This window comes from Hippichthys cyanospilos, chromosome 19 (genome assembly GCF_059441005.1).
Source record: "Hippichthys cyanospilos isolate Australia breed blue-spotted pipefish chromosome 19, RoL_Hcya_1.0, whole genome shotgun sequence".
Classification (NCBI taxonomy): Eukaryota; Metazoa; Chordata; class Actinopteri; order Syngnathiformes; family Syngnathidae; genus Hippichthys; species Hippichthys cyanospilos.
Genome location: NC_142387.1, coordinates 2,154,286 through 2,171,041, shown reverse-complemented (window position 1 = coordinate 2,171,041; position 16,756 = coordinate 2,154,286). Strand labels below are relative to the sequence as shown.

The following is a 16,756-nucleotide window of genomic DNA, read 5'->3' as shown; positions in this document are numbered from 1 at the left end:
TTACGAACAATCCAACATGCCAGTCAGTGTGTCCGCACTATTTTTTTCGCTTTGCAGCATCAACAAAAGTAACTTTTCTCGCATGTCAATGAAACATCGATATGCTATTGGTCTTATGAGGTCACAGACACCGTCTCAGTCCCTGCCTCAGTCACGGAGATGCCAATATGCTATTTGTCGATTAAGGTCACGGTCACTGTCTCAGTCAGGGAGATGCCGATATGCTATTGGTCGATTAAGGTCGCAGTCACGGTCTCAGTCACGGAGATGCGGATATACTATTGGCCAACGTCACATCAATCACAGAAATGCCGATATGCTATTTATCTGAACGCCTTCATCTAGCTTGATGGCACAGCTGGTCGGTGTGTTGTGAAGACTTTGCAAACTTTATCTGTTCGCAAACTTTATCTTTTGCAATAGCTCCCAAGCGTGCTGCTCCCGTGAAGGCTTGTACTAAACCTCCTAAACGCCATAAAAAAAATGATGACAATTGCTGGAAAAATTACACGGCAGTGGCCCGACATTTGGGAGTGAATGAATCCAATGTTCTTTACATTGAGTATGAGGCGAACATTAGACATTGACTGCTATCACCTTTGGCAATTTGGCGAAACCAGTTGTTACGGCTAACGCAATCAAGCCCTTTGTTTTGAAGTCTTGCGCAGCTGTGGTCATATTAGTCGCGGTCCAGATGTCGAATTAAAGTCTAATCAGTACATGATCAAAGATGATTACAATGGAGAGTTTACACTTGCAATACCAATTTATTATAAAATAAATCTAGGGAAGAGGTTTTCAACGGTCTGGTGAACGTCGTCTCTGCTCATCTTGTCTCTTTCTCCTCAGCGTGTGTGTTAACAAGGGGGCGCTTCATGAGCTATACACCGTGTGCTTGGGGAGTTTTGATCTACTCCCACCCCAAATCCTGCCCCAAGGGCACGTTCATGTCAGACATCAAGCGCATCCACAGCAAAAGGGCAGGCACACACGCACACACACACATGTACACATTGTCCCGGCAGGGTGAGGGAGAGAGGAGCATATCTTCGCCAGAATGTTGGAAATTTGATAATAAACTGGTATTTAAAGAGTCAACTCTCCAGTGTATATACGTATACATTGTAATAATCTTTAATCATGTACAGATTAGATCTTAATACAGTATTTGGGCCGCTGCTAATACGACTGTAGCTGCGCGAGACTTCAAAGGAAAAGGGGAACATTTATGTTGTAAATTCCTCGTTGCCGCTGTGTTGATTGAATGAGGATGCATTGCATCCATGCATGGGTAAGCAGGGGGAGGTCCTTTACTGTATGTGCTCTGGTTGGAGTGGGCATGTCACAGGACAGCTAAGATGGGTCCTATGTCGTTGAGCGGGGGGCTTGTTTACTTTGTAAAGGCGGGCGACAACGGCGCGAGCATTAATAGAAATATGGTTCGGTTTATTGTTTTGGAGTTGCCACATTCAGTTGTGAAGTTTTAAGGATAATAAGAGCCACGTTGTTGAGCCATATGAGTCTGACACTCTTTGATCTGAACTGCTTTGTGGATGTGGTGCTTGAGCGCAGCCTAGCAGTCTCTCTTCCTCTCTATCTTTCTCTCTCTCTCCCCAACAAGTTCACTATTGTACCGTGTATAAGGTTTAATAATTTAAGATTCAAGTGAATATGTGTACTGCAGTAATATTTATCTTAAATAATATGTATAGCATTAAGAATTTTCACGTTTAAAAAAACTCAAACATGTGTGGTTTCTTTTGTTTGTTTATTTTTTTTAATGTGAAAAGTGGGGGCGCTACTTCGCAGAATTTCAGCTATCTCGGCTGGCTCTGGAACGTATCTACTGTGATAAATGAGGGTTCACTGTATTTGTATTTTTTTATTTATAAAATTATTCTCCATATTCTGTTGTTTTTGTGTCATATCCATTTGGTTGTTCTCCTTCTTGTGTTGTAGTTTTAAGTTGTAGTTTTTTGCCAATTAGAATTCAGCTAACTTGTGTCACCAGTATCGCTGTATATAATCTGCCTTAGCCAGAAGCCAGGGCATTTGCATCAACACAGTGCAGGCTTCTGCACAAGCGCAGATGGATATGTGAGCGACCTGAATAGCATAATAGACAGCTGTAATAGTCAACCGAATTATAAGATTGCCATCTAGAGGTCTCACATTGAACGTGACGTGAGTGGAGGCTCATACAGGAAGGCGGTGCAATGCTCTACAAGAAACCTATGCGGTGTTGGCTTTGCCTGATTTCTTTAGAGGTATTGCGTAGGTCAGGGCTGTCCAAAGGCAGTGCTCGAGGGTCGCTGTCCTGCATGTTTTCCAGGTTTCGTTTCCTGACACACCTGATTCAAATGATCAGGATCGTTATCAGGCTTCTGCAAGCTTGCTGATGAGCTTTTGATTCAGGTGTGTTAGGAAAAGAAACCTGGAAAACATGCAGGACAGCAGCCCTCGAGGACCGACTTTGGACACCCCTGCCGTTAGTATTAGCTAACCTGTCCTGACTTGGGCATATTTCTAACTGGGCTACCAGGGGGGTGAGGTAACCCTGGCAAATAGTTCTGCTGGGAATGCCTTTCAATGTGCTACGGTGATTTTAAAACTTGTGGGGACACCCGAGTGGATATGCAGTATTACACATCTCAGTTCGAGGTAAAAAGAGGTCCTCAATGCGGTACGATGCTTTTGAAAAACTTTTGGAACACCTGAATGGATACACTGTACATCTCAATGCCAAGAGAAAGAGACCTCCATAATGAAAAGGTGAAGAAAAATTGGGAGATATTGGGAGACTGATCGATTGTGACTGCCATTTTTTTTTTTGTTGAGTGCAACCCTTTTCTTTCTTTATTGTTTCACTTTTAATATGTTTGTGTTATTTTATTTCGTTCATATTCAATTAATAGTAAAGAAATAAAATGATGTTCTTCATATATTGAACTGCGATTTGTAATTTGGACATCATAAAATGTTGTGGATATTTATTTTATATTCTATTTTTTTTTTAAAGTTTTGACAGCATCATGTATAATACCAAGTTTTAATGGCTGATGCGGGTTTATTGACGTTTAAAAGCTCCGGAAAATAGCCTGTGTAGCCCAGTAATGCGTACATGTGCACATGAGGGCTATTTGTGAAAATCACGGCCCACCACTGAGCATTAGCTATTAAACATTGGTTTGGATTGCCCGCCATACGTTGAATTCGGCTTACGAGCCGGAACGCCGGAACCGCAGAACGGATTAATGTCATAAGACATGGGGCCACTGTGTGTGTGTGTATATATATATATATATATATACGTATATATATATATATATATATATATATATATATATATATATATATATATATATATATATATATATAGTACTATCCTGTATAGTAGTTGTATTATTGAAATAATAGTTGTTTGATTGGAATTAACTACCTCTGCATTTATACTTATAGTTTTTTTTTAATATTGTGCATTTATTATTTTATACTAAGTGCCCATATTTCAGTTTAAATTGAATGTGTTAATCAGAAGGAATTCATGCATATGTTTATTGGTGAGCAAAACCTGTTTTGCTTTTGCACTGGAGTTTTGTTTTGATTTTTTTTTACGCATTTCTTTTTAAATTTAAATTAAGTTAGCATGGTTTGCATTTTTTTTTTTATTTTAACAAATGCTATATTTAACAGTTTGTTAAAAAAATAAAAGAAAGAGAAATGGCTATTTAGCAAAAAGCCTAGCATCAGACTCTGATATTGTCCAATGCCTAGTTACAGCTGAGCTGTTAGCACTGTTAGCGCTTTTGTATTCATGACTTCTTCGTGAGTTTTCACCAATTTCTGTATTTTGGATGTCATTACGTGGGTGCCTCCCAGTATCCCAAATTAGACACTCGGCCACCATTTTAGTCTGAAAAAATCTTTGCAAATTTGTAGAAGCACATATTTTGATTGATGTATGTTTTTTCTTCTGGATATTTGTGTTTAATCAGGCTTATTTATTTATTTAAAGTGCATACAAAATATGCATTTTATCAATAAATGGAAAAACAATGACAGAGAAACAATTTCATACAATTTAAGGAAAATCCTATATTGGGATATGATGTACCGAATCTATTCCGTCTAGAAATGGGACATTTAAAACCAAATATTTTGTCCATGTCTACTTAATTATTCTTCAGAACTTCAAAAAACATGCATTGAGCAATTAATGAGCATGTGTTGTATTACTAAGACTATAGGAATAGATTAAGTCACTATGTTTTTTGAAGTTTATGGACAATGTGATTATGCATTCATCCGCATCAAAATAAGACAAATATTCGGTTTCCCAGATTGGTCGGTTGGGCAGATGGTTGGTCTATCTTTTTTTTGGAAACTAAACACTGTATGTCATGTTAATGTCAATGTGTTACTCAAGCTGTCATGATGCTACAAATCATGTCATATGATGTTCTCGTTTTTACCATGACCTCATTTAATGATCTGTCTTCTACCTGATTTCACTTTGTCTGGTTTTGGCTGCAGAATCCCCTGTTACAGTTTCACTTTGAAAAGTTGCACAATTAAAACGCGCTACTCAATGACACATGACAGATTCAACTGCGCACTTGTCAGTTATTCTATATGGCCTGCCACTATTACAATGGATTCCAGGTTTGAGCTGGTGACTTCACCTAGATTGTATTACCTGCTCTCCACCCTCAGTGGGAAAAAAAGTAGATTTCACCTCTGACCCATTGATCTTCTTGACAGGTATCTCACAAAAACACAAGAGGGACGTCCTGCATTGGTTTGTATTCCTTGTAATACCAAGGTAAGCCTCTAAGTCATTGAGGTCTAACCTGCAATGAAACTAGTTATTTGTTTAATCTGAAAATGTATTAACATTTATTAATTAAAATATTTTACTGAATTCAAATCATTTACTTAAATTCAATTGACTATAGTAATAAAGACTTTATTTTTAAAACGTAGATGTCTACAATTACGGCTGTTTTAATGTTAATGAATATTGCTAATACTAAAGATGGAGGTGAAGGCATACATAGATTGCCATGAAAAGGTAAATCTCAGCACTGTGTAAAGATCAAGACTTACAAAAGAAAGCATTTAGGAGGAAAATTGTTCCTGTAAAGCTGGCACTTAATTGTTGCAGTCTTCCAAAAGCACAAATCCTATAGAGGGGGTCCTTGGGTGAAGACGGTCTCCATTTACGATGTTTCCAATGAAACAGGGGCAAGGAGGGGCAGAATAATATGACACTACTTTACAGTACAGTACATATAATCTATTGTATTTACGATTGAGTTATTTATTATATTTTCATTATTATTTGTATGGTTACACCGAGTCTTAAGGACAGATCCACATCGTGAGTCAAGGACCCTCCTATCTATCTATCTATCTATCTATCTATCTATCTATCTATCTATCTATCTATCTATCTATCTATATATATATATATATATATATATATATATATATATATATATATATACATACACACACATATGTATACACACAGTGGACCCTGTGTTAAAGCGTCCCTAACTTACATTTCTTTTCATGTTGCGATGTGACATACAGATTTTTTTCATCCCCTCTTTATGGTATTTTACAATGCTGGTATGCTATTGGTTGGCATCTCCTCACTGAGATTGTGATGTGCAATTGGTCGGCCTCACTCGTTTCAAAATGGCGGAACAGTAAAGCTTTGTTCTATAGTGAGTAGTCACAAAGCCGTATTTGTAGTGCAATTTACTGCTTAATTCAAACTTGAATGGGTTAGCCTTGGGTCCCAAGATTGCAAGTGATGTTAAAGAGAGAAGTCAGAAGATGATTGAAGGAAACAATGCTGGAGATAATCAAGGAATACGAAGCTAGCCTAGCCTAGGCTACTCCTACTAGGGAATATGAGCATAACAAGCGCCAATCAAAGGTAAATAAATCCTTTCTATATTTTTTATTTATGATGTTTTCTGATTGTATACATGTATATTATATATACGTACCTCTTACTATACCATTTTGGTACCAATTTTTAATATGTATGTACAGATTTGATGTTTTTACCCGGGATTTTAAATGCATTAGCTATTTAACATTGGTTTGGATTGCTCGCCATACGGTGAATTCACCTTACGAGCCGGAACGTCGGAACCGCAAAACGGATTAATGTCATAACACACGGGGCCACTGTATATATATATATATATATATATATATATATATATATATATATATATATATATATATATATAGTATAAAATGCTTTCTTCATCGCCTTCATAACAAGCAATTGTGAAAAAAAAAATTCTTAATTATTACATTAAACCTATATTACACTGGTTGAATTGATGGCTTTATTGAAGAGTCATGAACACTTTCACAATTTAACATATTAATTTAATTATATTAATAAATATAGCCTTACAAGCCGGAACGCCTGTGTCACGACATTCATCCATTCCACTGTTCCAGTGTTAACAGTTGCTTGTTATCTAGCCAATGAAGCCAGTAAAGCTAAAACAACATTTTATTTTATAATGCTATTTTTGAGAAAATAATTGGCAGCAACCTGTTTGTGGGAAATTGGCCCTGTTTATATGGAGGAATGCAATTTGCAATTTTTTAATTTTCTAAATTTCAGTATAGCTCATAAATAATAAATATACTTGTCGTCAAATTGTTTTTTTTTTCTCCGAATAAAAAGGGAAATTTTACTTGACTTTTTTTTCTGTAACCATTTGCAATGGGATTCTTGGAAAATTTGCTTTCTTAAAGGAGTCCCTGACTCCCAAAAAGTTTGAGAACCCCTGCTTAGGAGTGTTTAATGATTGAAGTTTACTTAAGTGGATTTTCTAAAATAGTTGGGGGTGGGGAGGACTTGGGTGTTACATTGGAAAGAGGACAAGTGTGAACTGAAATACAAATGAATGTGTATTATAGTATTCATCATATATATAAATATAATAATGAATAAATGAGCTATGCTTATTCTGGTCCCTCACAGAGTTGTCATGTCATGGTCACATGCTGGGCTGGGACAGTCATAATGCTAATAATGTATTTTTTTAAATTTCCAATAGCACAAAAAAAAAAATAGTCATCAAATAAAATAGACGAAATAATACATTTTTATTGCTGAAAATGATTAAATATGTTAAAAATGGGCAATATCCCTATAATAGGATTATAGCCAACAGCTATTGAGTTGATGATGTTTGTTATTATTTCCCTATTATTTCAATGTATGGTTGGAGCTTTTTTTTCCCCATTGTTTACACAAATCCTCATTTATTCAGCACCTTGTTTAGAACTGTTGCCAGAGGCCTATGAATAACCTCAAACGTGTGTACCTCTGTGGGACCAATTTTGATTCCTTCCACCCAACATCAACTCAGAAGATTCTACTATTGACATCAAGACCTTAATCCTTCCCACCACTTACTATCCCTTCTAACATAAAACCTCTCACCTCCAGAGCAGGCTAACTAGACCACTGCTGCCTTTTGGCTATACACCTGCCCCAGAAATACCTCAAGGCAGCGGTGGACCCTGGGAAAACTCTTTCACATGCACATGCACACACACTAAAGCCCTTCATTGCCAGACACGCTCTCGAATGTGCTTTTTGTTTACAAAGTGGTAAAGCCACTAAGCTTTTCTTAGAGGCTTATTTTTAAATATTACAAATAACACATAGCATGGCAGTAAATTAGTAACATTTAGTAATATGTGCTCATCATTTTCAGTCAATTTCCATTTGCTAATGAGATTGGAAACAGAGGCTGCCAATCAAGAAACACAGGAAAACCATTTTCTATTCTTACTTTCTTCATCACCCAGGCATTGATTGATTAATGGAACTAGCAAAATATGGCAGCCTTTTTTAATCACATTTTGAATATGTGCAAAGTTGTTAGGTGTAAATGTAATTTCAAATGCTCTTTAGGTAATATTCATGTGAAAATTAGGTACCGAATACAATAATATATTTTTTCTCTGATGCTCGTGACAAGGAAATTGGTTTATAAGCCACCGCATAAACAATTTTAATTAGAATGATTAAGTTCCCACACGATAATAAATAATAAAGCACCAGTTATGATATTAGAGTTCATTTCGTGGCTGTACCGTACACTCAGGCCTGCTTTGATTCGAGGGGTGGATCATCTTTTGTTTTGCTTTTCACCACCTCTACCTGCTGAGTATTTCTCTCTGCCTTATGCAGCACTCCCCCTCCACCCCAAGTGACCACCCCACCCTGTATAAATGTGTGGATGATGAAGTGGTGACCAGAAGAGGGCAGACATACCGTATTCACACTCATATTCCATCATCTTGCTCTCACATCCTCTTTCTGTTTTATTGATAGTCAAAAGCAATTCTGACTCCAGCCTCCCATCCAGCATACAGCCTATGTTACAGTAATTGCTTGAAATTGGATGTACATTAATGATTGTACTGCCATAGTGACATCCTGCCTGTTTGAATGGCATTTTTCGACAAAATAGTTAAGATATCTATGGGTTCACGGAGGGTAAAAAAATAATGCAAGACTTACTTTGAAAGTGATTTAGTATATTTGTTTGGGTTGAAATCAATGCACATCTGGGCATTGGTATCGTCACAGATCCATTTAAATTTCTCCTCCAGTACTCTGCTTTTTCCAATCAGATAAAACACAGACACAGTGGTAAATCTCTGTTTGTGTCTTGCAGCTTTGCAACTGTTCTCTTTTCCCACAAACCTCTCTGTGGTGTATTTTAAAGGGTGCACGCCTCAGGCCTTTGCACACCTCTCTCCTCCTTCCTACCACCCCCTACCCCCTGAGTGCTAATGAGTTAGTGTTGCTAACAGCACAAGTCTAGCTAGCCTGCTGATGAAATGTAAATGGGCAGTAATGAGCACAATCTTAACGACTTGAGGGGGATTTGGTCATTGCCAGCTGTAGCCATTCCTCTCTGCCTCTGGTTCTCCATCAGTCCATCCCTGATGGACAGGGCATGGTCTCAGGGTGGGCATGTGAATGACAGGGCCAGGCTCTGGTGCTGCGGGTAGCCCGGTGGGGCCTTTGGAGAGACCCTTCATGAGTGACCGCAAGAACAGGCAGGGAGACGGCAGCTTGTGGTCTCACTGGCCCTTCTAAACTGCTCCATTAATTACAAGGAACCCTCAGAGAAAATTAGCTGGCAAATTTAATACCGCAAGGAGGAGGAGGTTTTTGTGTGTGCTTATGTGTGTCTGTTAGGGGATATTCATACAATCTTGTGCAATTCGACCATTCAACCTCCCACCACTAATAAAAGCTCCAAGCTTGTCATAACTAACACTCACCATGCAGACTTTCAGCACACAGTCATTGGATACAGACAGTGGCGGTCCGTGCATTTCACACTTAGGCCTTTTGTGATTCGGCCCCCTCAGACATACGCATTACTGGGCTACACAGGCTATTTTCCGGAGCATTTAAACCTCAATAAACCTGCATCAGCAATTGAAACTTATCATTATATGTGATACTGCCAGAACTTAACATAATTTTTAATGAAACAATTTATTCCTTGCAGAGGCTGGGCGAAACACGAAACACTAGAGCTGGAACAAGCTCATGACAGGTGACACAAATTACACTAACGACAGACGCCAGGGAAAAACAACACGAACCCAAAAGCAAAATAAGTCAAACTCCACAAAATAAACCGGAAAAACCCAGACAGAACATGACACCAAAAGCAGGCAATCTTTAACAAGATTGTACGCTACATTACAAATGCACGTTAATATAAGATCATCATTTTATTTCTTTACCACAAATAAAATTATGAAAACATATTAAAAATGAAAAAAATAAATCAAATGCTCAACTCACCAAAACAGGTGTCTCCCACTTGTTTCAATTCAAAATCCATTCTTCTTTCTTTCCTCAGAAAGACTTCAATGACTCTGTTGTAGAGTTTCTGCATTTCATATCCAATAATAAATGTTTTTGTCATGACATGGATGCTAAAAGTTGTGTTGTTCCAATTTCTGTTTAGTTCTTCTTCAGCCATTGTGGGTTTAAAAAAAAAAAAAAAGCAAGTAGAATTTTCTGCTAAATGTCTTTGGGTCTAGTTTCCATGTATGCTATGCCTCATGGTTGCCGGTAGCTTACGGTTGTGCAACATGTTTTTTTCTACTATTTTTCTTTTTTTTTCAATAACTTGATTGTACTAGGGAGGGAATTCGGTCCCAATTAACATGCGAAAAACAACACATCACTGCACATATACAGTATATATATATATATATATATATATATATATATATATATATATATATATATATATATATATATATATATACTGTATATATATATATATATATATATATACAGTATATATATATATATATATATATATATATATATATATATATATATATATATATATATATATATATATATATATATATATACTTGTCCTCAAAATTATTCATACCCTTGTGAATTTTAAGTTTTTTTTTGTGTATGTGACAAACTGATTTTTTTTCATGGTTTCTTTGTGAGTCATATGTGACTAACAAACAAATGAATGAACACAATACATATTCAAAAGATTTTTAATTTAAATGTGATAGTATTGATAGATTACCATATAGTGTTATGTTCAAAATTATTCATACCTCTGTCAATATCACAACATATTTTGAAAAAAGAAAAAAGAAAAACACATGTTTTTTTACAGAGAATAAATTAAAAAAAGTTTCCCAGTCAAGCTTCTGGACATCATGGTCAAGAAGAAAGACCGGCGGGAGGACCTGTGTTAGAATCCTGTGTGTGCTCACAGCAAGGGAAAGGATTACTAGACCATTTCCAAGTGTTTTGGTATCCCTGTGGCAACCGTCCAGAGCATCATAAACAACCACATGAGATTTAACATTGTTAAAAACCTCGGTGGGCGTGGCTAGAATTTTAAGGTGTCACTCAAACCTGCCAGGAACGTATGCTGAGAGGTTAACATCAACCCTGAGACCCCAACTAGGGCCCTACTAGAAACACTTGAGCAGGCTGGGTCGACTGTCTCAAGGTCTAGCATTGAGTGGCCTAGAACGACAACATTGCTCAAAAAAGAGCATGGTGAGGCTAGCCTGGGCTTTGCCAGAGGCAGGGACAACTGTCTCAAACTCTAGCATTGAGTGGCCTAGGAAGACAACCCTGCTCAAGCACTTTACAGTGGATCCGCAAAGGAGAGCCCCGCTGAGAACTTTCATTTTTCTGGGATGTAGCAGAGCCAATGTTTTCTCCTACAGTACCGTTATTATTTCAACGTTGCAATCAGGTGGCCGATATTGTGCTGTCAATGTTGCACTATTGCTAACTTGGCACAGTAACTACAGTTCAACAAAAGGAAATAAATGCTGCACATACCAGTTATCCAAAGTTCCCCATTCGCTATTCTACAAGCCAGGTGAGTGCTCTTGCTTGGCTCCGCTTTTGTGTTGTGTTTTGTGTTTCAGCTGGCCATGTTGGATACCTCCCAGTGTCCACAAACCGGCCGCCATGATCCGTTCCCCCCCCCTGAGATATTGTTCCCGAAGCTGATTGCTGCCGCGATGAGCGTCGAAAGCAACTACCGATATATATATATATATATATATATATATATATATATATATATATATATATATATATATATATATTTTTTTTTTTTTTTTTTTTTTTTTTTAATTTTTTTTTTTTTTTTTTACTGTATTTTCCAATATGGGGCATGAGAATTTAAGGATTGGGGTCCAATTATTGAATTCTATCAAATTGACAAACACCTGTCCTTGGCACGAAAATGAAGATGTGCACATTTTTACGCTGAGTTCAGTCTATTACTTACACCAAATTGTCAGGTGCACCGAGGGCAGGGTAGTTCAGCTCCATCTTCCCGAATGCCCAGTGAAACTTCAACACTCAAAAAAACATGGTAACTAGACTTGCCCCAGCACGAAAATCAAGTTTTAACCACCAAGTACACACCTGTCTGTGAAAATTGTATTATTGTACTAAGAGGGTACAACTTTGGAGTTCTGTGAAATTTTCTCCTGCTTTGCCTACCAACAAGAAAAAAAATAACTCAGGACAAGTGATGATGTCTTTTGAGAAATGAGTGAAGAGAGATTTGCAAAGGAACATTCCAGCTGTGCCATCTTGTGCAAACGCTCAATTCAACTGGATCATTCAATTCAGTTTGGATGAGTGTAAGCTATTCCACATCCATTGGATTTCACTCACTCTGTTTAAAGTCATATATGCTAATGTAGGAACTACTCGGGTAGGGCTCATTTTATTTCCATACACTCACTGCAGAAACAGTGACAAACCCATCAGCTTTGCACATATCAAACTAAATGTTAGTGAAGTGTAGATATGAGCACAAGATGAAGAAGAACCAGAAGAGTTTGGCGTGGCCCACTTCTTTTCTTTATTCCTTCTTTTTCTGTGGTGCTGTCAGTCTCCCTGGGGTCGGATCAGCTCTGCCGCAATAGGTAGGCCGAGGCTATCAAAGTACATGCTTTAACTTTTTAAGACTTTCCAGGTTGTCTTTGTTCTCCTTTTCTCTCTGTTGTGCCGGCTCTCTTGGGCCCTGGATTGGGGAGTCTCTCTGGGTGCAGGCGAGTGGCTTTGGGCTATTAAAAGAAAGAGGGAAAAAAATGCAGGTTATCTACTGGGAGAAGTGGGGGAGCCTTTTAAATTGAAGCGAGAGCTCGCGACCAAAGACGAGCTTCTCGAGGAGTGTGTATACTGTATATGCTGTATATTCAATATTATATAGGCGTTTAAGCTGTGAGGGTCTGTGCATGTGGCTTGGATTTAGAGTTTAGGGCAACACAATTGCAGAGAAATGCTGTGAATGCACACATGCGTGCATCACAGCAAACAAACACAGACACTAGCCTCAGCACCACCCTTGTTGCACACACACGCACATGCATACACACATGCACATGCACGCACACATGCACACACATGCACACACACACGCACACACACTAGCTGGCGTTAACATCACTACTTCTAGCACATCTACCAACAAACCCCACAGGCTTTAAGCCTTTGGGATGATTTGATTAGCAATGATATCTGAAAACGGCCTCGTCGTGCTAACAAGATTAAGCTGAGGCCCTGTCTGTTTTCAGCGCTGGATATTCGCTAGGTGATTAAAACTGGCTCTCTGCACCGGAACAGGAGCCTTAGCCGGCTAGTGGGACGGTTGCCAGGTAACAAGAAATGATTGCTGTTTTGATGCGGCTGCATACGCACAATACGCTGCTGCAAGATAAAGTACAAAACCTCTGTCCTTGGCCAAGCAAATCAGAGAGTGACAGGCCTCATCACACATTCATCATGTAGAAGCTGGAGCGAAAAGCTATGTTGACTCACACCAGCAAGGCCTATACAAGTAATCCTGCATAACTTTAACGTGACATGTTTGTGCAAATTATGATAATGATGTTCATTTCGGTGATGGGTTTATCAAGCTACAAATACATAGTAAACAAAGAATTAACTCCTTTACGTCACACTCTAATACAAATAATTTAGATGAAACCAAGCAGTAGAACCTCCAAGGGCCGAGTGAACAGTCGCACAAAAATAGAAATGCTGCTTTCTTCGCTGTGCTCTATGTACAGGCTCTATTGTTGCAAATGCAATTTGCATGACAGGCCTGTGGCCAAGCAATTAAAAGCCGTGTCACTTTGAGAAGAAACTAAACATGCATGCTGACGAACTTGTCCAGCTTGTCCTTTGTTGCTTTAAATGCTGTTTCCAAAAAATTCCAATTTGAAAACTGCGTTGATATGTACTTTACTGTCTATTATTAATTTCTGTCTAGACACAGAGGAACATTCCTCCTGAATATATTAATGTTCACTTTACTAATGTTATCATACCAATGTATCGTACGATAAGGCACACTTAAAATATGATAATTTTGTCAAAACTCAACAATGTGGCATATAATCAGGTGTGCCAAATTTATGAATGGATTTTGGTCCAATTTGACCCATCTTTAAATTTAATTGCTTTCTATTCCACTCATTTTCTCATCTGAATCTTATTGCTAGCCGGTGTTAATGTTTTAGACCAGGGGTGTCAAACTCGTTTTAGCTTGAGGCCCGCATAAAGGAAAATCTATTCCCAAGTGGGCAGCACCATATTTTTATTTTTAAAATTCATCTTTTTTTTTGTAATACTGTCCAAAAAAGTTACAAACACAACTTCAATAAAAATCATAAATATTAGACCATAACCATATCTGAATTAGAATTATTTTCTATCAAGTGTCATATGGAATTTAGTCCTACTAGTCCAAGGGTCAGCAACCCAAAAAGTTGAAAGAGCCATATTGGACAAAAAAAAAAAACAAAAAAAAAAAAAACAGAAAACAAATATATTTGGAGCCGCAAAAAATTACAATTAAAAGCCTTATATAAGCCTTATAATGAAGGCAACACATGCTGTATGTATCTATAGTAGCTATATTAGCCTACTATTAACTACAAATACATAATGAACCTTAAAGATTAAATGTTTATTTTTACTGCAGTGCATCCTGTTGATAATGATGCACCACGTGACTACTCTATTGTCCGATGCCACCTCAAGTTTAACTTAATTTCGATATTAAGGAATTATGTTTCATTGCTTTGATGAAATTAAATACATGAAATAAAGAAATCCGATTTTTGATTTTTTTAAGGATTCGAAAAAACAACAAAATGGAACGTGCATAACATACCCCTTATCTGGGCAACACAGAGCAATAAAATGCAACTTGCAATTAAGTATAAAACTAAAACATCAGCCTTTTGAAAATGTAAAATAGATAAAAACAAATCAATACAGTTCAGGTTTGATGTCTGTGCAAATGCCAAGTCAGTGCAAGGATAAAACGAAAAAGCATCCTCTTTTGACATCTTCGGACCTGAGCAATAAAACACAACAATACCGATAAGTGTCACTCCAAATATATACTGACAAAAAACAGATATCACATTATAAAAAAAGGCACTTTGTTACTAAGTATGTGCCTATGACAGGATTGTGTTCTTACCCATTTAATGTGACTTATGTTTTCAGACGTCACTGGTCAGCTTCTCAAAATCAGGCATGTAAGGTGTAACTTGGCACAGGACTACAAGCTAAGTAATGCAATCACACATTTTCTCTCGTGTCCAACTGGGTACTCGGTTGCAAATGTAGCATGCCTTCCCTGAAAATGCCTCTCCACCTTGCTCTTTTTGTTATTTGACAACTTCTCGCTACAGAGCAAACATTCGGGCAATCCTTCTGCATTGGCAACAAATGCAAATGATTCGGTCCAAGAAACGTTGAATCCTCTATTCTCCTCAGTTATTTTTCTCTTTTTCCCTTTGGCTCATGGCTCATGGTCGCTGGTTTGTTTACAACGACCACGAGCCTAGCATCCCGTCCTGCTAAGAGAAACACATGTCACAGGCTATGACGTAATTCTTCGTTGACAGAAATGTTGAAATGTAATATTTATTCTACACAATTTTACAGCATTGGAAAACGTTAAGAATGTTTCTGTCATGTTTTTCCTCCTACATAAACCATATTAAAACAAAAACAATTCTCTCCCCCATCTTTTTCCGTGTTCAAACATTTTTGAAAAAGCTCCAGGGAGCCACTAGGATGGCGCTAAAGAGCCGCATGCGGCTTGCGAGCCGTGGTTTGCCAACCCCCGTACTAGTCTAAAGCTGCATCAAACCGCACTGACTGTTTTTGGCGGCATGTTTCCAATGTTAGAATGTGGGACTGGCACGAGGTAAATGACACAACCTTCCAATACTTGACCAGACCGAGCAAAACGATTGGATAACATTGAATGCATTGACTTATTTACAGCTGTTGAATTGTCGGCCAAGATAGCCAAGATAGAGTTGCCATTAGTCAAAGTAATTACACAATCAACCAGATTGACTAGCAAATGCTCAAACTTTGATCCTCTTAAAAGGAACCGATCATTGAAAATCAGTGTAGTTATACAATGGAACTAAAGCTCAGATACATATGGTAGGTTTGGGACAAATTGCCATCATTGCAAAAGAACTGTTTACACTGACGCCGCCAATACACACAGGAAAGTGAAAGTTGCTTTTGACACAACAGGGTCGGACAGTTGAGTGCTCTGTAGGAAATTTCACATCCCTTCACACAAGTTTACATTTTGACTGGCCCTAATCCCAGCTCTGTTTTTGTAAAGTCAAGTCAAAATGTTAATTGTCATGTGCACAGTGTAGAAACACATTTTCTCTGTCGCCGTCCACGCAAATGTCATAAAAATAAGTACCAAGATAAGTCTAAAAACAAGATATAAACAAAAACATTAATACCAGAGAACAAGTATGAACGACAATAATGTGCAAGTGTCCATGGTAGATTAAATAATGTGCATGTGTGCATGGTTGGAGGAATATAGGCAGTATGACTTGTTCCCCCCCCCTCCATGTCTGTGAGGTTTATACACAACAGCGACCCAGTTAAAAGCCAAATAAATTCTGGCCTGAACAGCCAGTGAAAAGTGCCTTGTATTGATTTCACTGAATGATGTATTCATTAAAGCCTAATGAAGAATTCAACAGCTAATCACTACTTATTTTACAACTCAAAACACAAATCAATCAATAATACTAGCTCATTAATGACCTTACAAGTTTTAATAACTTTCAGTATTAACTGCGATGCTTTGAT

The 16,756-nt window shown here is 37.8% G+C and overlaps 1 long non-coding RNA gene across 1 annotated transcript in view; it reads left to right on the top strand.

The window, feature by feature from the left end:
- Positions 1 to 16,756, top strand: part of LOC148407615 (uncharacterized) — a 64,020-nt gene that overhangs the window by 35,834 nt on the left and 11,430 nt on the right. The window contains exon 2 of the long non-coding RNA XR_015863574.1: positions 4,762 to 4,822. This is a non-coding gene — a long non-coding RNA (uncharacterized LOC148407615). The remainder of the gene's footprint in view (positions 1 to 4,761; positions 4,823 to 16,756) is intronic.